We start from the raw sequence: 22642 nt of genomic DNA on the forward strand, positions 1-22642 counted from the left end.
GTTGGGGGGGTGCTGAGGCTGCAGTGAGCCATGATGGCGCCACTGCACTCCAGGTGGGGAGACGGATTGAGACTCTGTTTAAAAAAAAAAAAAAAAAAGTGACAATCTCACATTTGAGGCTTGCTCTGTCCTCTGTCTGGGTCTCCCCACTGTCTATACCCTATCTCACAATCTTAATCATTTGCTCTGGTAACAAGAAGAACCCATAGTTTTAAACTGTTTGTGACAGTTGACAGAAAATGACATATAAATCACATTGCTTGGATGAAGTGATACTATTTGGTGATGGTGGTGGTAAACAGGAGTAGTAAAAAATGATTTGTTTTCACAGGTAGAGAAGAAGCTCAGAGAATGAAAGGATTAAACCAAATTCAAAAGACTCAGAAATTTATTTGATAAGTAAATGAAAGTGAATGCCATCAGCAAAAATGTTGCCATTTCTTATTACTTACAAGCATTATAATTCTAGGCAACAACAAGGCTTTAACCTAGAATGTGGCATATCATTTGCCATGAGGACTGAACATTTATAATTTCTGCTATACCTGAGGCTAGAAATACTTCCCAGGAATACATTTTCTTTTTAAAGTATTACAAATGGTTGCCATACAAGAACTAAATGGCATCATTTTAAAAAATTAGAAAACTATGGGCAATATATTACAGTAAAGTCATATTCAGAACAATGCTCATGAACACTAATCAAATAGATTACAGCATACATAAATAATATACAAGTACAGTTCTTGAATGTTGTAGAAAATATTAAAAATTAGTGTTATAATATTTGACTGAATGATCAAGGCTTCCTTGTTGAGTTTTTGAACAAATAATCAATTTAAATTAATTAAGGTAACATAACCAAAAATAATGAGTTAGTCCATTACTTAAGAAAAATCTTGGTTGGGTACGGTGGCTCATGCTTGTAATCCCAACACTCTGGGGGGCTGAGGGGGGTGGATCACCTGAGGTCAGGGGTTCGAGACCAGCCCGGCCAACATGGCAAAACCCCATCTCTACTAAAAATACAAAAATTAGCCAGGCGTGGTGGCGGGCACCTGTAATCTCAGCTACTCAGGGGGCTGAGGCAGGAGAATTATTTGAATCCAGGAGGTGGAGGTTGCAGTAAATTGAGATTGAGCCACTGCACTCCCAGTTTGGGTGACTCTGTCTCCAAAAAAAAAAAAGAAAAGAAAAGAAAAAGGAAAATCTTTGCCCCTCCAGCCTCCCAACAGAAATTTTTAAAAGGGCCCCCTTTTACCTTTCATTAGTTTCAAAATAAGACAAATCATTAGGTTCTCTGCAAAGTAACAGCTATAGCTTTCTCTGCTTATATTTTGTCCTTAACCAAGTAGGCAATCTTCAGCAAGTTAAAAGAGTTTTAACTGATTTTTTAAAAGAAATTCTAATTTCCTAGGAAAAGGAAGTTAAAGTAATACAGTTACATCACAACAGAAACAAATAATCATCAGAAATGTCCCAAACTCTTTACTGTCATGTAACAATTTGCTTAAATCCTACGAACCTGAAGTTTAGGGAGGTTGGGAGGCATCCTATTATGGAACACGAAAATGTAAAAGAAGAGCTTTAAAAATTTTTTTTTGCTAGAATTACAACTTTTAACTTAGGCCACTAGATTCTTATTTATGTATTACCTACAGTGAATCTTTATTCTTCCTTTCTTTTATAATAAAGAGAATGTCTGAATTGGCTTTCAATTCTAGAAAAGGAAGAGAAAGAGGTGTGTGTGTGTGTGTGTGTGTGTGTGTGTGTGTGTGTGTGTGTGTTTCGGGGCTGGGCCTGGTCAGGGATTAAGGATATGATACAGCAAGAACTCTAAGAGGCAAACCTTGAGACAAGTCTGACCAAATTACACAGATTTAACAGCCCTGACAACAGTTTTAACAATATCTTCAAACTTCTTAGAAACAGGACCTTTCACATACAACACACACACAAACTAATAATAATAATAGCAGTAGCAAACACGTATATTGTGCTTTATATATTGCTTTCTATATGTCAGGAACTGTTCTACATGTTTTACTATATATTAACTAAATTAATTCACAACTCTAAGAGGAGGGTACTACAATTATCCTGATTTTACAGATGGGGAATGAGGCACACAGAGAAATCAAGTAACTTGTCTAAGGTACCATACCTGGTAGGTGACAGAACCATGAGAGAGCCAGGATTTGATCCCAGGCCAACAGGCTCTAGAGTCTACATACACTTTTAAACATTATGCTATGTAGTGATGCTCCATCTGCTTCCTTTGTACAAAACCATTTGCTACATCAAATTAGAACAGTTGGCTTTAGAACCTGACAAGCCTAGGTCTGAAAAAGTCTTCTGTTATTCACTAGCCGTGTGTGTGACTCTAAGGCTATGACCTCTTGTATAAAATGAAGGTAACGATGTCTACTTTTCATAGTCATTGTATGGAAGAGATAACATAGGCCAAAGTACATAACACTGTGGAAGTACACGGTCGGTGATCAAGTAATCAGTAAATTACATTCTCTTTCCTTGTTACTTTTTTGTGATCTATTTTTTCTCAACTCTTACATTTTCTTTCTTCTACTCTCTTTCTCCTTGTAACTCTCAAAAAGTCTTCCCCACTCTACTAGCATATATAATCTCCTATGTTATTTACTTTTCTACCTCCCCAAATAACAAAAGTTAAGGAATTCTTCCCACCCCCCCAATCATTATTATCCTTATCTCAATGATAATAATGAAACACCCCTTTCAGAATGCATTACTGAAAAGGTCAGGAAAAGCAGCTGTAGTGAACTGGGTGACAAAAATTAAGAGAACATTCAGAAAAGCACACCTTCTGACCATTAATTTTCACATAAGTCAGTGGTTTAACAATCTGGAGGACAGACTAACAGCTTGAGTAAATTAAATAACTATTTCCAAAACACCATTTCTTTAAATTCACTTCATTAATATTCCTAAAAAAAAGTACTAAAATAAGTGGATAATGCCTACACTCAAAATTTAGCTTATAACCAAAAGAGAATACAAAATCTTGCTTCTGAGCAAAAAAACAAAAACAAACAAAAAAACATGGAATTCTAAACTTACAGAGATAATATGTTTAAAGTAGCACAGGTCATATTTCATCTGGAACACTAATTTTTTCTCAGTGCTTCTCTTAAGGGACCCTGACAAGCTATAGCATAACCAGAAAATAGTGAAATCACATGCCACCACATCTATGAATGCCAGCTTAGAACACGGTAAAGTTGGTGTTCTCGAACTTATTCAGTCAAAAGTGTACTGAATGCTCACTACACGCCAGGCTTGGTGCTAAACAGACAGTGGAGAATATGATGAGGAGCACTGTTAAGACGTGGCCTCTCTTCTTGTGGATAGCAGTGTGGATTTAAAAATCACAATAAAATGTGGCACGAATTGTTTTAGGGGAAGAATAAGGGCTGTGGGAGCACATAGAAGAAGCAACTAACACAATTCAGGGGATGTCAAAGAGACTTCCACAAGATCTAAAGGATGAGACAGAAGTAGCCAGGGGATCTGGGGCAGGGGTGAAAGTGTTCTGAAGAGAGAAGCAGTTATGTGTGGAGGTCTGAAGGAAAGAGAGGAGGACACAGTTGTTTCTAGAGCCAATGTGGCAGGAACACAGTACGTAAAGGAAGAACTGAGGGAAATAAATCTGGACGGGCACAGGAGAGTTGTCTGTTTTTTTAAAAGGGTTCCCTATGGAGAGGAGATAGATCTACTAAGTATTAATTTTTTTTTTTCTTTTAGAGACAGGGTCTTGCTGTATTGACCAGGCTACTTTTGAACTCTTGGCCTCAAGTCATCTTCCAGCCTGGCCTCCCAAAGTGCTGGGATTACAGGGGTGAACCACCGAGCCAGGCAGTAAGTATTACTTTAGAGACTGATGCTAATGGACAGAAACTATAGCAGGCCAATTTTGGTGCAAAATAAAGAAATAAAAACAGAGCAACCTCTGGTAATGCTGAGCTGCTTGTTACTAGAGATGTCTAAGAAGCTGCACAGACTCTGACATAACATATTAGAGAGAAGCCTGGAATATGTGACATCTGAGGTTGTTTTCTTACTCTGTGATTCTATATAGCCTCACTTTACTACATTTAATTATCTAATACTCCACAATATATACAAAAATCGAAAAAGCCTTGTCATTAAAGTGTCATAAATGAAAGCAATATTTGGTATTTTATCATATTTATCATTAAAGTTCTACAGAATTGGGCTTTTTAAGCTAATGAACAAAAACATCATTCATTTATTCATTCATTCACTCAATTAATAAGACTGGACACCTTCTATGCATCAAATATTGTGCTAGGCTTGGATGCAATGGTGAGCAAAACCAGGCGTGGAGCTTGCAGAGCTTACGGTCTAATGGAAGAGACCGGTAATAATAAACGAATCATGAGGAACTGTAAAACTACTCCGGTAATAGATGCTACAAGGGAAAAAGAGCAAGAGTGCCATGAGAGCTTAGAATAAGGAAAATAACTTTGCAGGAAAATCAGTCTTCCTTGAGGAAGTGATGACTGAGTTGATACCCAAAGCAAGAAAAGGGGGTGTGGGAAGGAAACAGGTAAGGGAGGTATATTTGCAGCACAAGGAGGGGCATATGCAAGGCTGAGAGCATTGTATGAAATGAAACTGGTGGCAGGCAGGAACTAGACCACCCAGGATGAACAGGCCATAAGAGGTTTGCTCTTTATCCAAAGAGCAATGCAAAGGCGCTGCGGCATTTTATTAAGCAGCCAGTGACATAATCAGATATTTTAGAAAACGAAACGAAACAAAATCATTTATCGTCAGTGTAGAAAATGACTTGTGTAGACAAGAGAGGAGGAAACCAAGGGAGTATGAGGAACCCAGTTAGGAGGCTTTTGTAATAGTCAATAATAAAAAAAAGAAGGTAGCTTGATGGACAAACTAGAGATGTACCAAACCTAAAATAATATTTTGATTCAACTCAAAAAGATGTTGCATACCACATAGTCCTGGAAAATTAGCTAATATAGGCATATCACTAATTTTAAATAATATTACTCTAAATATGTTTGTAAGGTGAATTTTAGTTCGGGAGACCTTGGCCTCCTTTAAAGTTCCTCTCTAGATCTATCACAGATGAAGAGTAAACACTAATAACACTAACATTCTAAAAGCTAAACAATTTCATGGAAATAAGGATTTTGGAGGTAAAACTTTGGGCAAGTCAGCTCTGTCTTCTCACACTGTACTTTAGATGGCTGACTGCAGTACTGCATCATATCCTTCCACAGCTACTAACAAATTTATCTTCCTTCATCCAATCCTGTATCTCAGATCCTCAGATCACCACTATGGCACTTTTCTATTTATCCTCTTAAATTCCACTTCAACACATATGAAGGGTATACAAAGAAATGAGAGCTGTAAGAAAAGAGCTATAATAGTAGATTCAAAACATGGTTAAATTGAATAATACAAGGAACAGATAACAAAGAAAAAAAATCAGTGCACAGTTAGTTGCTAGAGGTGTCCCTCACAGTAGAGGCAGCATTCAGATTGAGCCTGAAAGATGGTCAAATTTCCCTAAGTAGGGAACAGAAGCAGGAGAGGGGATGGGAATGGAGTCATGGGAATAGAAAGAAGGGTATTTTAGGAGAAAGAAATAGATAAGCAGGGACAAGAAGGTGGAAGAACACAGAACCAGTTCAGGAGCTGTGGGGCTACCAATTTGGGCAATGTGTGAAGGAAAACAAGTCCAGGAAAACAGACAACCTAGAGAGTGAAGGGCCTTGAAAGTCAGGTTTAGAGTCTGGACTTAATTCTGCAGGAAATCTGGAGGCATAAGTGGTTTGTCTGCAAGGGAGAAATGTAATTAGAGCTAAAGACTAAAACTGTTACTCTGAGCCTAATCCTGTTACTCTGGCAGGCGCTATGTTTCGTACAGTGGAAAGGAGAAGGAAGATTAGTTAGGAGAAGCCTCTTCCAGTAGTCCAGGTGGGAGATAATGAGGGCCTAAATGAGGGTAGTGGCAATAGTGATGGGGAAGAAAAGCTGAATGATGGCAATAGCATGGAGGTGGAAAAGGCTAGTGTGGCCAACTGATGGGATGAGTAAGACATTGGGGAGGGATCAGAAAGCAAAGGAAAGGTAAGGGATGAATGTAAGATTCCAACCTGTTTGCTGGAGGTGATAATGCTACCGTTAGTAGGGATTGGAAAGAAGAAGGAGAACTAATGAGGAATGAATGAGTTCAGTTTTGGACATGTTAACTTTGAATGCAAGAAGGAATTCCAGATGGAGATGCCCAGCAGGCAGCTGGAAATGCTGTGCCTATAGAGTTGGGAAGCATCTTCATAGAAGTGATGGCTAAAGCAGTAGGAACTGATAGATGAGTTTTTAGGGGAAAGAGAAAGAAAAGAAGGGAAAAGAAAAGAAGGGAAGGGATGGGAATCTTGGAGAATTCCTACACTTAAAGGAATGAGATAAGTAACCAACATGAAGAAATACATTCTATCTACAAACAAATAAAAGGTCTCACAGACATGGATAATGAAGTATGTATACACATACACAATGGAGGCAGAGAACTACAACAGTACAATGCACAGAAACCAGCGCCAGTAGTTGTAAGCTTCTTCCATGGGCTTTTATGGACTTACTATAAACCTCTAGTTTGGCACTTAACATACTGAGTAATAAAAATGGTAACAATATAACAACAACGATAACATACTATAATGCCAGGCATCTGCTGTTTTACATGCATATGCTCTAATTCTCACAAAAACCATGCAAGGTAACTAGTAATATCCCTTTACAAATGAGGAAAATTAGCATGGAGGCTCAAAAAAGTTTAATAATTACTACTCACAATAGTCAATTAGTAACGGAGGTGCCAAGATTTAAACATAATTGGACTGCAATGCACAGAGTTGCTTATGCTTTGAGGCCTTGGTATTTAATTATTTGTTCACAGGACTTCCCGGCAAGGTTGTGAGACCCTTGAAGGCACTCAGTCCTCTTTGGACGCCCTGCACCCAGCAGAGTAACTGATACAGAATAGTTCTAAAAAAAAATTAAAGATGAGACAATGAATAGCTTCAAGGAGTAGGCCAGCCAACTCTCCGTCTTACACATCTCCCCAAAACAGACCTACTACTATTCTCAACTTTCCTCATTTCTCCTCCTGTTATCAATGAATTTGCCACATCCAACCATTCAGCTCTGACTGATGGTTCCTCTTCCTCTTGAGTTCCTTTTCCTAAATTGTACTAAGTTCTTTAAAAGTGACAGGCACACACAAGAAAAGCCCCAACACATTCTAAAAAACATGCTGAGATTTGTTATTTTGATGTTGTATTTTAAAAATTACTGTATATAAAAAGTATGCCATATCAAAGGGTCTATTTAAGTTTTAGAGAAAACTCAACGTATTAAATATATATTTAATATAAATATTTATGTGTTTTGTTTCTTCATTTAGGAGAACTGACTGAATTCACTGCTGCATCAGTGCCTGTGAAAGAAAGCTACCCTCACTCTGAACAGAAGATAAGGGTATTTCCAGACAGAGAGTTGAGGTGGAAAGACAGAATTGGGGCATAAAAGAAAAATTTTGAGATTTATGAATAAGAGTTCAAAATTCTAACTTCTATCAGCAATCCAAATTATAATTTTTTCATAAATTTATAATCAAATACTAAGGAAACAACTTCACCACCACCAAGGGACCATCATCCTTGAGTAAGTTCAACATACCCCAAAGTAAAACTGAGTAGGAAGAATCACCTTGAGGGCAAGGAACCCCTTTCAATGTTAAAACCTAGAGATATAGAGTGAGTGGTACGATTTTTTTTTTTTTTAAATTTATTTTCTTTTTTAATGGAGATGGCAATGTTGCCCAGGCTGGTCTCAAACTCCTGGGCTTAAGTGATCCTCCTGCCTTGGCCTTCCAAAGTGCTGGGATTACAGGTATGAGCCACGACACCCAGCCTTACTATTTTATTACCCCACTTTCCATAAATGCAGTTCCAATAAGTCTATTCAGAAAATGTAAGCACAAAAGATGGATGTCAAATTCTAACATACATGAAGCAGGTTGATTGATAAGATTCCTATTAATGCTTATGACTGTGACCTCTAGTTAAATTTGTTATTTAAATTTAGATACAGACAACTGAAACAAAAGAATTGACTAATATGCACAGTTTCTGCCAAAGAATTAAAGGAATACTCTAATCTTTTCTATTCCTTTTTAAAATGCTGACTGCAACCTGCTAAACTGATTTGTGACCCACTAATAAGGGACAACTGTAGTTTTTTTGAAAAAGTGTTTTAAGTTACAGTATATGATATATTAGTTAAAAGAACTGAAAACATAATGTAAAAATAAACAAGAATAGAATCATCACTTTTTAAAAGCAGAAAATCTGTCCACACACTAGCACAAATTTAGTGTTGCAACAAAACATTAACATTTATTTAATGACATGGGAAAATACTAAAAAATGTTAAATAAAAGAATACAAAATTGTATACATCATATGATCTCAATTATGTTTCAAAATATGCACACATATATACATATAAATGAGGCCAAAGACAAAAACTAGAAATAAATACGGCAAAAGGTTAACATTTTAAACCTGGTGTCATTGTATAGGTGTTCAGTACACAAAGTATTCCTGCATTTTTCCGTGTGCTTGAAATAGTGTTTAAAAATGAAAACAAAAACAGGATAAGAAGAAAATACTACCAAATGGTAACAAGTGTTTCCAACAAATTTCTTGATTAAGGGTGACCTATTTCTTAAGTTGCACACAAGAGCACAGATCTCTTTTTAAGATTGGAGAAAAAAAAAAAAATTTTAAAAACAACAGAATTCTAAGAAGACAAATGACTTAGTATATTGTGTTTCTAACTTGAAGAAAAAAAATTAAGTGACATTTAATGAACTCCAGAGCTCTATGGTATAGGAACCCTTTTGGGTATTAATACTTCACTTTTAATTTCTCTAACATTTAGACACAGGGTCAAAGTTTAAATGGTATCAATGAAATGATGTTAAAATCATAAATATAGTTAGCAATTTGATGACAGTAATATTACTCAGTTATAAAAGAAAAAAATTAACACTCATGAAAATTGTTTTTTTAAAGCATTGTAATTTTAGAGAGACTAAAAACAGTCTGCATGTCATAGATTTTTATATAAAATTAGCAGAAGAATTAGCAGAAGGTTAATTTCCATGGACAAAATGACCCAAAATGTATTATTACTGCCATATCTATTCTAAGACTAAACTGTCCCAGACTTGAAACAACTTTAGAGCCTGAGGTGACCAGCCTTTAGAATCCAGGAGCTGTGGCAGTCATTAACATGGCTCGAGGGCCACACACGCATCCCACCTGCATTAAATCCTCGAGGGACAGCAGGGCCAAGGAACTGCCTCACCAAAGCCCTCCCAAAGCTGCAATTAGGCTTGATGAGCATGTGGCAGAAGACAGGTGCCTGGAAGAAAAGGAAGGAAGAGAGAAGAGAAAGTAGAATGGGGGTAGGGTGCAGGGGTTGTTGAGCAGAGAGGAAATCAAGCTAGGAGCTTTTCAGAAATGGTTACTGACCACCAGTTCTATACTGAAATAGAACTGAAATTAAAAAGAAGTATAAAATGTCATGAACAATCACGTTTGCGGCAAGATGTGGCTAGTCACCCTGGAATTAAATATACCACTGGAAAAACAACAACAAAGATTTCCCCACTGAAATGATAACTAAAGATTTAAAAATAGAAATGGAATAAAATAAGGCCATTTAAAAAGTAATATTTAGTCACACTGAAAACTCTCAAAATGATCTCATACAATAATTTTTACATCTAGGCCCCTTTGGTTCACATTTTAAAAATCAACTTAGTGTTGAAGCAAGGGGGTAAAAAAACTGAGTGCAGGAATACAGGCATCATTACACTACATAGCACACAAGACTCACACCACCACTCAAGCAGTGACACTGGCTAAGAGCTAATGTGCTGTGAATTACACCTCCCACTACCACAGTCCGTCTGTGCAGAGAATAAATCAACCGAACATGAATGAGTATTCCCTTAGCACTCAGTGCTTTCCTCAACTTGCAGTTCCAGTTTCAATAGAATCTGCCATTCAAATGCAAGAGAACTGCTCACTTTAAAAGTCTATAATTTTTTATGGTTTTACTCATCTAGTATGTAGGCATGTTTTTACCAAAAAGAATGTTTCAATGTAAGTAATCAATATTTAGTGTATGGAGTATCAGTCCTATTAGCTGATAATGGAATCACATCAATTGTGCAAAAGTTAGAATATTTGTACTTGAACAAGTTGAAAGAGATAAAGGTAGATGATCATTCAATTGACAATTACTCATAACATTATGAAGAGGCTAAAGCGAAATGTAAAAAATACAACAGCAGATGGACGAAGCCAGTAAAAATCAGGAAGTTGGGGGAAAATGATGAAATACTTTATAGAGTAACAGATAATACCTCAAGGGCAAATTAGAGGGGAGGAGGAAGAGCAAAGTGAAATACATCATAGATTTTTAGTAGGAAAAATATGTTTAAAAATGAATGGAAAAACACCCAAAATGTAAAACTATATTATTGCAACACGATGGTTCAGAAATTCAAAATTTTAGGAAAATCTCATTTACTTTTCCAGAATCAACATTGAATTCAAGGTAGAGGAAACCAAGGCATGAGGAAATCGGAAGTGACAGTGATGGCGGGACACGCATTTCACGTGTTCATCTTCCACAGAAAAACTTCCACCAGAGAAAAGATTCCATGACTGGCTGCCTAAGTTCGAACCTATTAGTTCTCATAATCACAAACGTGCCACCCAATTAACATTAAGACCTTACAGATATTTAAAATGGCCACCAACAGAGCTAGCAAAGAGGATTACTATAATAATCGCATCTCTCAAATTATTTATGTCCATAGGAAAATATAATTTGATTTTTAAAAGTTACACTTACATGGCACTTAATGAATAGAATGGCACCTAGTGAATGAAAAGATATGTACTTGGAATAAATTACATACAGGTTATTCTAGCCAATTAAGAACAATAATATTTCCTCTATCCTAGCAGGAAGAAATCTCTCATTTACCAAATTGCCAGGAAGCTGCAGGGGCAACTGTCTCATTTACCATGGTATTCTCAAGCATTCTCAGGTGCCATCTCATCTAACCTGACAACTGTCTGTGAGGTAGTGGTTATCCCCATTTTGTTGATCAGGATACTGAGGCTCATAGGAATAATTTATTTTTTCCATATCTATTATTTGATATACTACATATTTATAGCACATCATTTATTTTGATTATTCTTCTTCCTTGACTAGAATATAATAATCATGTTATAGCATATTTATTTGTCTACAGTTGTATCTCTGGTGTTTAGAACAGTGGCTGGTAAACAGGACATTTAATAAATACTTGTTTAGTGATTAACAACTCAACCTGCCTAAAATTATTTAATGTACACCCAATAAGTGAGAGACCTGGGGTCCAATTCAGGTGTCTATCTTTAAAGCCATGTTCCCCCAAACTGGAAAGAAAATGATTACGGCAGAATTAAAATATGAAAAGTAGAAAGGAACAATAAATTAGAATTAGAGTTTTAAAAGTGCCTTATAGGTAAAAAGTGTGAAACATTTTTAAAAATATTTTTCTCCTGAACATTTCCTTGAATCTTCTCTTGCTTATAGGTCTGGTGTATTGATAGAGTTCGACCAGCAGAGGTGTGCAGGCTCCTCCTTTATAGGCATGTTCAACAAGGCTCGCAGGCAGCACAGAACAGAGGGTTGGCGGCTCGTGAACACAGGACCAAAGGAAGCCCTGAGTAGCACCCATTCCCACAGAGGCTGGGAAAAGTCTGCAGTACAGTGAAAGTGCTGTCCAGGTTAAAACAAAAACAAAACCTCACAGACTGCAGGAGTAGCCAGGGACTACCTTACACCCAAGGAGTCTTACATGGAAATGAGGACCTGCATGGGCCCAGCTTGTAGCATATGGCCCTGTACTCTTCTGGTGGTCGATGACAGCTGATCCTTTAAAATAGTCAACTTCCCTACAAACCCTAAAATTATATCTTCTTCTTCTTCTTTTTTTTTTTTTTGAGACGGAATCTCGCTCTATTGCCTAGGCTAGAGTGCAGTGGCATGGTCTTGGCTCTCCACCTCCCGGGTTCAAGAGATTCTCCTGCCTCAGCCTCCCGAACAGCTGGGATCACAGGTGCCTGTCATCAGGCATGGCTAATTTTTTTGTAGTTTTAGTAGAGACGGGGTTTCACAAAGTTGGCCAGGCTGGTCTTGAACTCCTGACCTCGTGATCCGCTGGCCTCAGCCTCCCAAAGTGCTGGGATTATAGGCGTGAGCCACGGCACCCAGCCTCCTAAAATTATATCTTTTAGGGAAGGAGGAGCTTACGCTTTTCTTCGTTCTTTTCTGAACGAAAGAACGTTCTTCTTTCCTTGATGTTGGGCAGAATGTGAATTTCTCCTGAGAAATAGCTGACTGAAGGGCTAATCAAAAGAAATAATTTATATACATTATATGTTTTTATTTCCAGGAACATATTAAAATAAGACAAGAAATCTGCATTTGAAACCTAACAACCTACAGATTTTAACTGGTGCTTTTTGTTCCCATCTTAATGGCTATATGTTGTCCTAATTAATATTAAAATGATTAATTTTTAAAAGGTAAAAAATGTAAAGGACAACACTATTGCTACAGAGTACTAGAAAATGTTGAAAATGCTATGATCATCACTGGACTTCATGTCATTAGCATGCCATCCCCCAGCCCCCGCAGTTTTCCTTCCTGAAAAGTTGCCGGGCATCAGCTGAAAATTATAGCCTTTATTTCACTAAAAAAGTAATAGGAGATAAGTCATCGATCCCCTCCCACCCCCCAAATAAGACAATGGAATTTCTGGATATCTATCTGCCTATCCTTTCGACAGACTTTTTTCGGGGGTAAGGTGATGGGCAACAGGGGTGGCAGAGTAGAGAGTACGCTAATGTTTTATAGCATACACTATGAGCTATGCACTTTCACACGCACACAACAACTCTGAAGAAGGTACTGTGGTCATCTCCATCTTACAGGTGAGGCTTAGAGCCAGGTTAGCCTCTTGGCCAATGTCAAAAGCAAGTGAAAGAATCAGAATTCAAAATCAGGACAATTTGACTCCAAAGCTGCTACCTTAGTTACTAAGTTCGAGTTCTTTGGTTCTCAGGAACCAATAATGTTGAGTCATGGCTATTACTCCAATGTGAAAGGGCAGATGGAACTTAGGAGTGAAACAAACAGGCTAGGTTTTGTTTATTATTGGTACAGGCTAAAAAGCCTTTAAATAATCACTGGAATATTAAACTAAAATCAAACAGCTATGGTTAATAGTTTTAAACCCCAATAAAAAATTTAATATCTACATTTATTTCAATGTGTTGACCTGTAGCACAATGTTCACTTCATGTTTCTAAACTGAAATGTTTCCATCGGTACACAGGCCATATTATAACAACAGACAAATAATAAATAGTCCAAGTTTCTAAATACTGCTAATGGATACACCAGTGACTCAATGTTGGCCACTTTATCCCAGAAAAGTAAAAGCATCAAGCTCAAATGACTTAATTAGCGAATATCTATTGCAGGCAGTGCTCTTAGCACTTTTTTTTTTTTTTTTTAACTTACTCACTTAAACTTCACACAAGATTGTACGGTACTACTGTTATCCTAATTTTACAGATGGGGAAACAGACACAAAGAAGTAATAAGTGGTAGAGCCATAATTTTTAACCCAGGTATTAGGATTCTAGAACCTTCAGCTTTTCCCATCCTTCCTTTTTGCAGACAATCTCAAACTTACAGAAAAGTTACAAGTACAAAGAATTCTTATTTTCCTGAAGCATTTAAGAGTCAGTTGCTATCTTGGCACCTCATAACCATGGAATACTTTAGGGTATATAAATTACAAAAAAGAACATACCCCTAGGCTGGGCATGATGGCTCATGCCTGTAATCCCAGCACTTTGGGAGGCCGAGGCAGATGGATCACCTGAGGTCAGGAGTTCGAGCAGCCTGGCCAACATGGTGAAACCCTGTCTCTACTAAAAACACAAAAATTAGCTGGGCATGGTGGCAGACACCTGTAATCCCAGCTACTCGGGAGGCTGAGGCAGGAGAATAGCTTGAACCTGGGAGGAGGCGGTTGTGGTGAGCTGAGATCGTGCCACTGCACTCCAGCCTGGGTGACAAGAGTGAAACTCTGTCTCAAAAACAAACAAACAAACAAAAGAACATTCCCCTAATAACCACAATACAACCATCAAAATAATTAACGGGAATACATTACCACCATCTAATTCTCAGATCCAATTCAAGTTTCACCAGTTATTCAAATAATGTCCTTTATAACAAAAGGATCCAGTTCAGAATCATACATTGCATTACTTGCCACGCCTCTTTGGCTTCCTTTAATCTGGAATAGTTTCTTAGTTATTCCCTGACCTTCATGGCTGGACAATTTTGAAAATTACAGGCTAGTTACTTTGTAGAAGTTCTCTCAGTGTGGATTTGTTTGATGTTTCTCTGTGATTAGATTTAGGTTATACATCTCAGGCAGGAAGATCATAGATAGAAACGATGTTGTATTCTTCCCACCTCAATTTCAGTTTGTTCCATGACAGCAGATTTTCACTTTGGCCATCTGAGTAAGGTGATATCTACCAGCCTTCTCAACAGCAAAGTTACACTCTCCCCCTTTATAATTAGTAATGTTTTGTGAAGAGGTACTTTGAAACTATATAAATACCTCATTCATCACATACTAGAACAGGAAAAACACTGGTGGGTACTTATGACGAGTTGCTTCTCTTGATCCAATATGGCATCATTAGCTCAATAAAAACAAAACAAATCAAAAAATAAATTGGGAAGATAAAAATGTATTTCTGTAGAGACAATGTAAATTTTCTTAAATGAATAAATATAAAGAGAACTTAAGAAGATTAGCTGATAAGCAAACGATTCAACAGTGAAAGTTTCAGGCCAGGTTCAGTGGCTCATTACTATAATCCCAGCACTTTGGGAGGCTGAGGGAGAAGGCCAGGATTTGGAGACCAGCCTGGGCAAAATAGTGAGATCTCTACAAAAATAAAAATATATGTGCAAATTAGCTGGGCATGGTGGCACATGCCTGTCATCCCAACTACTAGGGAGGCTGAGGTGGGAAGACTGCTTGAGCCCAGGAGTTCCAGGATGCAGTGAGCTATGATCACACCACTGTGCTCCAGCCTGGGTGACAGAGCAGGACCCTGTCTGAAAAAAATATACAAACAAACAGTGAAAGTTTCAGTATTTCAGACAGTCATTATCTTTTCCCTGGGGAAAAAAAAAAAGTTCCACATTTAGTGAAATAATAAAGGCCACAAATACAGATTTTGCTTTAAATGGTGGCTTTTACAAAGATGATGCAAAATAAATAAGGTCTTGGATTAAGCAAAGGGGGAGAAACTAGGAATTATACACAAATTAATTTAAATACAGTCAAAAATTGTTTCTACTATATTGAAAGTAAAAAAATAAAAATAAAATCGGTAAAAGTAATGGGAAAAAAGTAATTACTCTCTTCACATTGCCAATATAGTTCCAAACATTATGAAATTGAGGACAATGATAAAAGGATGAAACCTTTGTCTCTGAGCACATCTGTCCAAAATGTAATGAATTTCAGATACGAATAACAGATATTCGTATGCCCGAATGTAGACAATGACTTCTCTTGGTATAAAGTTCTAAGATGGCTTTGTTAACAAGAGTTGTATTGTCTGTATCATCTTGATATCAAAAGTTCTGCTCTTCCCCAAGAGTAGCCAGACCAATACTAAATTTAAGGATCAGATGAATATTTAGTATTTCAGGATTATTTTGTTTTTATTACTTGTGTACGGGTAGACACTAGCAAATTATCAACATATTATTTAGGCCTATCAAGATGCTTGACTATTTAGAATATGGTCCTCATCTTCAAATATTCTGTACTTAAATCAATGCCTTGTGAATGGTTCTCACTTGCATATTACTCAAGAGCTGAAAAGTTCTCTATAATACATAATATAAGCACAATCCCCACTGTATACACCGGTTCCCACTCAATCTGGTTTCAAATACTGTGATATAAATACTGTGCAAACTACTGCCTACATAAAAAAAAGTTAAAATTTCAGTGTAATTATTTTGCACAATTATTTAAGTATATCTGAAAGGTCTAATATTTTCATACTTCCAAAAAAGCTAGTATTCTCTACGTCTGCATTCTCCCAAAATGTTCTTTTAACTAATCATACAGTGAGATCCAGTAATTTCCTACCAAATAGCATTAACACAGCCACATATTGATATACATTTCTGAAACAATCTACCAGATGATGGAAAAATATTCTCATATTTTTGTGAAATTTTAGGAAAATGAGCTAGTAAGACTTTTTGATAAAGGAACTTCATGAACAGAAGCTTAATTAACTTTATCAATTCAGAGACCTGAATTTTACAATATCACAATTTTAAAATGCTGGTAAGAAATGTATTTAGTATTGAAGTAAACCATTGTAAAAAAATTTCACAAAAATATGTCATGTTTTTCAAAAAGAACAGAAGATTAACCATAACTGTTTAGTATTGCTATTATGAGTTTATCTTTAAAATATTCTTTAACTTTACAAGGATGGACCATGACTGACCATCTTCTAATGTTTCAACATAACAGAAAAAAGTTCACACAAACTTAACCATGCTAAATATTCCTACACAAGTCAGCAAAAGAGAAAACAGAATAAGCTGAGTTTGAGATTTATGGATGAATACATGCAAAGAATATGGACTTCCTCCCATTTTTTATATACTGAACTCAGTAGAAGATTCTAAAATTCTATTAAGAAATCTCTTTTATGAATATGTAATTTTAGTACAACCTAATTACCCCATTTGTTTCATTATGCTGCAAAACAGTTTTCAAACTCCTGGATATAAGAGGGCTTTCACAATACATAGGTTCAGCTTTTGATATACCAATAACTGAACAAAGTTGGAGAGGGTAGTTGGTATTCGAAAACATGGTGGTAGGGGAGTCGCACATGAACAGCAAGAGGTGATGTATAAACTATTTCTACCAGAAAAAAAATTAAACTGGCTGGTTCATATAGAGAAGTGGTTTTTAACTCGGGTGATTTTACCTTTCCCCTAGTGGGAACACTAGGGGACTTTGGCAATGTCTAGGGATATTTTTGGTTGTCACACCTTGGGGGTAGAGGGGTACTAGTGCCATCTAGAAGGCAGAGGCCAGGGTTGCTTTTGAACATCTTATAATATACCTGATAGGCCTCCCCCTCCCTCACAAAGTGCCAAGGTTGACAAACTGATTCAGAGAATCTATGTGTATTTGCAAGACTTACCCCATAGGATTATAATATTTGCAAGACTTACTTACCCCATAGGATTATAATATTTGCAAGACTTACCCCATAGGATTATAATAAAGCCTAAATATAAACATTTAGCATATAAAATGCTAACTATACTCCCTGTCACATACTATGTGCTCAGTATGCGCTAGTTATTACTATTATCAGAATTACTATTGTTATCCATATAGTCAATGCTTTTTGGCTGTAGTGAAAGCTGGAACAGATGCAATCCTATGTCATCTGCCCCACTGTAAATACATCAAGAATAACTTTTAAGACATTGAAAAAAAAGATTTTTTAAAAGACTATGGCAAAAAGCTTTTTGAATGTCTATACAGACACCAGGTTTGTATAAACAACACATGTGGATGTACACAATCATTTTAGATTAGGAAAAATTTATTCTAGATTAGCAAGAATAACAATAAAGCATATATTTTAGTTCTTTCTTCCCTAGGCAAGATTCCCAGGAACAACAAGTGATTTTATTTACAGTTATTACAACAAAGTATTTTTTAATAGCCACACTTTAAAAAGTCATAACCATTCCACTTAAAGCTTAAAGCCAGTTACTCTCCTTCTGTAAAATTTCTCATATTAGCTAATATGACAGCAATAACTAAACATGGTAAGCCATTGGTATTACATTACAACTGCCTTTCCTCTCCAGATCATGTTGTTATATGTTACCTCTTCAGCCTTCTTTTGCTTGTTACATCAATAAAAAGTTTTTCTGAAGAAGCAAAGTCTTTACTTACAAAAAGATAGGTGGCACCCCTCAATAGGATAGCATTAACACTTTCTTCCCAGTTCTCGAAAGTGCCAAAGATTCTCAAATTAAGAACTTCTCAATTAAATTCATGAAATCCTGAGGCAAAATATCAGCCTAGATATAAATGAATTTTAACAGAGAAATGACTTTTAGAAAATCACTGGAAAATTTAAAATGTATTTTTCTATTCTTTTTCTCAGGGAAAAGCTTATGACTTTAAAAGGTTGGAGAATTTAAGCAAACACTCAGTGGTTTTGGAAATGTAGTTTCCATGACAACCAACATGGTCTTCTTTATATAGCATTATAAACAGATGGTAAAGAGTGGTCATGTTTGTTTCTCTGCCAGTATATCAATAAAACTACTATCATACTGTATTGAATACACTTGAACTATTTAATGAATTTAATATACTAACCACAAGATGTACTAATTTAGACTGATGTAATGAACTTTTTTTTCTTTTAAATAAACACGTGAAGATCTTGAACAGTGAAGTCACTATACTTCATATACTCAATACTCTACCTTGGCAAGACTTTGTACAAATGTTTTCTCAGCACTTGCCATGCAGGGCATATAACCACAAATATTAATCTGACAAGGAGAACATAATAGATTGAAATAATAAAAGTGAAACCATGTCTGAAATTATATTCCTTTGCCATCTTTTCTTAAAGAACAAATGAGAAATTATGAAACAGGAAGAATTTCTTTACAATAAATGATAAGATATAAAACAAAGGGCAAAGTTGTTGTTTAAAAATCAGACTCCATTCCATGTACATAGCAGCAGCTTTCACAAATACAGGTACTCTGAATTCCACTGTTTTAACTGTGGTAACTTGCTAGGTACTATTTGCTTAAAAACTAAAAGAAGCCAAGAAACTATAAATGGGATTAGTCTGGCAGTGAAGTTTGAAGAGCCAATTCCTGCATGTATTATCAGCACGTGTGAAGCAGCGACCGTGTATCTTTGGAAGGAAGTCAGTCAGTCAGTCAGAAGGGGCTGTATAGGAGGCTGGGGCTCCCCAGGGAAACTGGCAATCTTCTTCATAGGCTCCTCTTAGAGGCGTTGATCTATTTTCTAAGCTAGCTTGAGGAATGCTTACCTTAAAAAAAGCTGGGTCAATACTTACTATTTTAAATTATATAAGTAGCCATTTTTATTATACCTGCAAAATAATATTTGGTAAATGCTATTTGTCCTACATTCTCCCTTTTATAAAGTCCTGTTTCCACGCACCTATCCCTAAATTTGCTAATTTTTAGCACTTATAAATTTTTTCTATGCTTCTTTTTTGTTTTTTTTTTTTTGAGACGGAGTTCCGCTCTGTCATCAGGCTGGCAGGAGTGCGGTGGCACGATTTTGGCTCACTGCAACCTCCGCCTCCTGGGTTCAAGCAATTCTCCTGCCTCAGCCTTCCCAGTTGCTGGGATTACAGGCATGTGCCACCAAGACCAGCTAATTTTTGTATTTTTAGTAGAGATGGGGTTTCACCATGCTGTCGATCTCTTGACCTCGTGATCTGCCCGCCTTAGCTTCCCAAAGTGCTAGGATTACAGGCGTGAGCCATCGCGCCTGACCCTTTCTATGCTTATTACACCAAAGTAAGTTAATTAGAAGTGAGATACTTCATTGTGTGTAACAATCCATGATGGAAATACAGAAAACGGATATGCATATTTTTAAAAGGTGTGAATTTGGGTGATATAAGGTACATATGGTTTAATTGAAAAACAAAAATTTTCAATTGAAACATTTTAAGACTGGCAAAGCCTGTACTAGATTTATATTTGACTCAAAAATGGAAAAATGTCTGCTAAATTATGTATTTTAGATAAACTACTGTCACTTCCAGCCTACCAAAAATTGCTACCATAATACAATTTTTGAAAACTACTTAAACCTGGAAAACCTAGGAAATAATCTTTCTCATAGAGGCAAGAGTCTCCAATCAAGCTCACCACCCCAAAAAAGAATATCTGAGTGATTCCACAACCAGAGGCCCTTTTTTGGAGGGTTTTCAATTTGTCTTTTTCTATGGTACTTGCAGCATGGAAAACTATCTAGAAACTGGTAGCTCTTAGTTTAGCTTAACTTTTCTCGGAGGTACCTGTCTAACAGAGATTCTCAGTCCTGGCTGCAAAACAGAATTACCTGAAGAGCTTTAAATATAACAATAGTCATATTACACCATATGCCAATTTAGGCAGGATTTCTGGGAGTGGGGCCACAACATTCTTCATGCGTGATTCTAATGTGCAGTCAGGGTTTTAAAAACACCAGAGAGACTGCGAATTCTTTCTCTTTATCCCTGATGAGGAAGAGATCTCAAGTCACCACTTTGATGTCTACAGGACACACAATTCAGTGTTAGATTTCCTTTTCATTATAGAGAGGCACAAGGCTGAAGAAAAAGGTACTATTATACTCCATTATTTGGTATAGTAAATTGTATTGGAAAGGAGTTCAACAAAATATCAGACTGAAGTATGAAAAAACTTTCCCCATGAACTATTCCAAATAATGTCTACCTGTTGGCCAGATTATCATTATTAGGAAGACTTGTGAACAGTGAATTTACTTTCACTCCTTTTAGGAAGCACTCAGTGTTTGTTTGAGCTGGTTATGATGTATTCTCCACATTGAACAAAATAAATGCTTTCTGGGTTTCCAATGTACTTAGATATTCTGAAGAATGGACTGAAATAATTAGCATTGTAATTCTCACTTATTATTTCATGGACATCATACTCTCTTTTACAAGAATGGCCTTAAAGCCTATCACCAACAGTAATGAAAATTCAGGTGTTTGGAGAAGGAGAAGCTCCAGAGGTAAAGAGAACACCTTCCACCTTTTTCTGCAGCACACATTCAAAAAATTGTTAAAAATCTGTTAATATACTATCTCCTAAAAAGAATAAAAATGAATGTCATAGACCATAAATGTTATTTCAAGCCACATATTCATAACAAAATTCTACCATATAGACAAATAATATCTGGTAGACTGTGGTAATAGTTCTTTATCTATATGGTTTTCTCCTTTCAAATTATTTGCAAGATCAATGACTTATTTGCTTGATATGAAATAGTAAAGAGAAATAAAATAATAAACTCTCCAAACTGTCAGTGATATAAAACATTAAGAGGGTACAGTTAAATAATCTCAGAGAATAAACCATGACAATACTAGAATCTTAGAATTGGTTTCCACATTTTTGGTTTGTTTTCTTACATTTCTACAGCTACTAAAATTTCCGCAAGTCATTTATTCTTTCCTTGAGAAACTTTATTTGGCTATTTGTGTGTCTGGTGCTATTAACTCATCATAATTTTACATCAATCCTCATAACATGATTGAGGTTTAATTCTAAAAAAATTCAGAACACAAAAAACCGGAAAAAATATCACTCTAATGCATTTTGGAACAAACAGCCTATTAAAGAGAATAAGTGTGTCTGGCAGAATTCTAGAGATGACAGAAAACGAGGAAACAACATTTCTTAATGTTATTTAAATATGCACACAAGAGACAGGGAGATGTGCTAGGACACAGCATCACAGGAACTCTAGTCTTCCTGCACATAAAATAGGGCTTCATTAACAATAAAGGAACAGGTGTCTTGGGACCCATTTATACAGGCTATTAACTATTATGAGCTGCTGGTATCCAAATTTATTTTAGTACTAGGCAACTGATTAAAAATAAATACAAATTTAAATTCCATCTATTAGCATGAGAAAGCAATGCCTAGATTTCCAGAGTCTAATTTAATATAAAGGTATTTTTCTATGGTCCTGATCACAGGAGGATACTTAAGTTTATATACAGTATTTTCTAAATCTTAAAATAAAAGCCTTCATATTAAACATTATTTGAATGTAAAAAAAAAATTGATGACCTTTTGTCTTGACCTCACAATACCAAACAAGCTTTATTTACTAAGAACCAAATTTTTATTCAAATGTAAACAAACAATGACACAAACATGCATCCATCTTTTAAAAAGTAGGGGAGGAAATCAAACATACCAACCTCCAGCCCTAAATTCAGTCATTCCACCACATTTTATACTACTTATTTTGAAAAACATGAGTGGCAACAGTTATTCTCTGGCAATTTTTTACTGTTTCATCTATAAACAATGATAAAGAATTTAAATTTTTGAACTATTTGAGGAATCTTTACATCTCATTAAAAGATATTTAGAATGCTAGAGTTGGAACTGCAGCAGAGATAATCTTGTCCATCACACTTTTTTACAGAACAAGAAAATAAGGCACAATAAGGCTAAGTAATTTAGCCAAGGTAAACATAGCAATATTTTAACCACATAA

The 22642-nt window shown here is 36.1% G+C and overlaps 1 protein-coding gene across 4 annotated transcripts in view; it reads right to left on the minus strand.

Annotated features, from left to right (window-relative positions):
- PDSS2 (decaprenyl diphosphate synthase subunit 2) overlaps nucleotides 1–22642 on the minus strand; it is a 300729-nt gene that overhangs the window by 185221 nt on the left and 92866 nt on the right. The window lies entirely within an intron of this gene.

The sequence above is a fragment of the Macaca thibetana genome, chromosome 4 (genome assembly GCF_024542745.1).
Source record: "Macaca thibetana thibetana isolate TM-01 chromosome 4, ASM2454274v1, whole genome shotgun sequence".
Classification (NCBI taxonomy): domain Eukaryota; kingdom Metazoa; phylum Chordata; class Mammalia; order Primates; family Cercopithecidae; genus Macaca; species Macaca thibetana.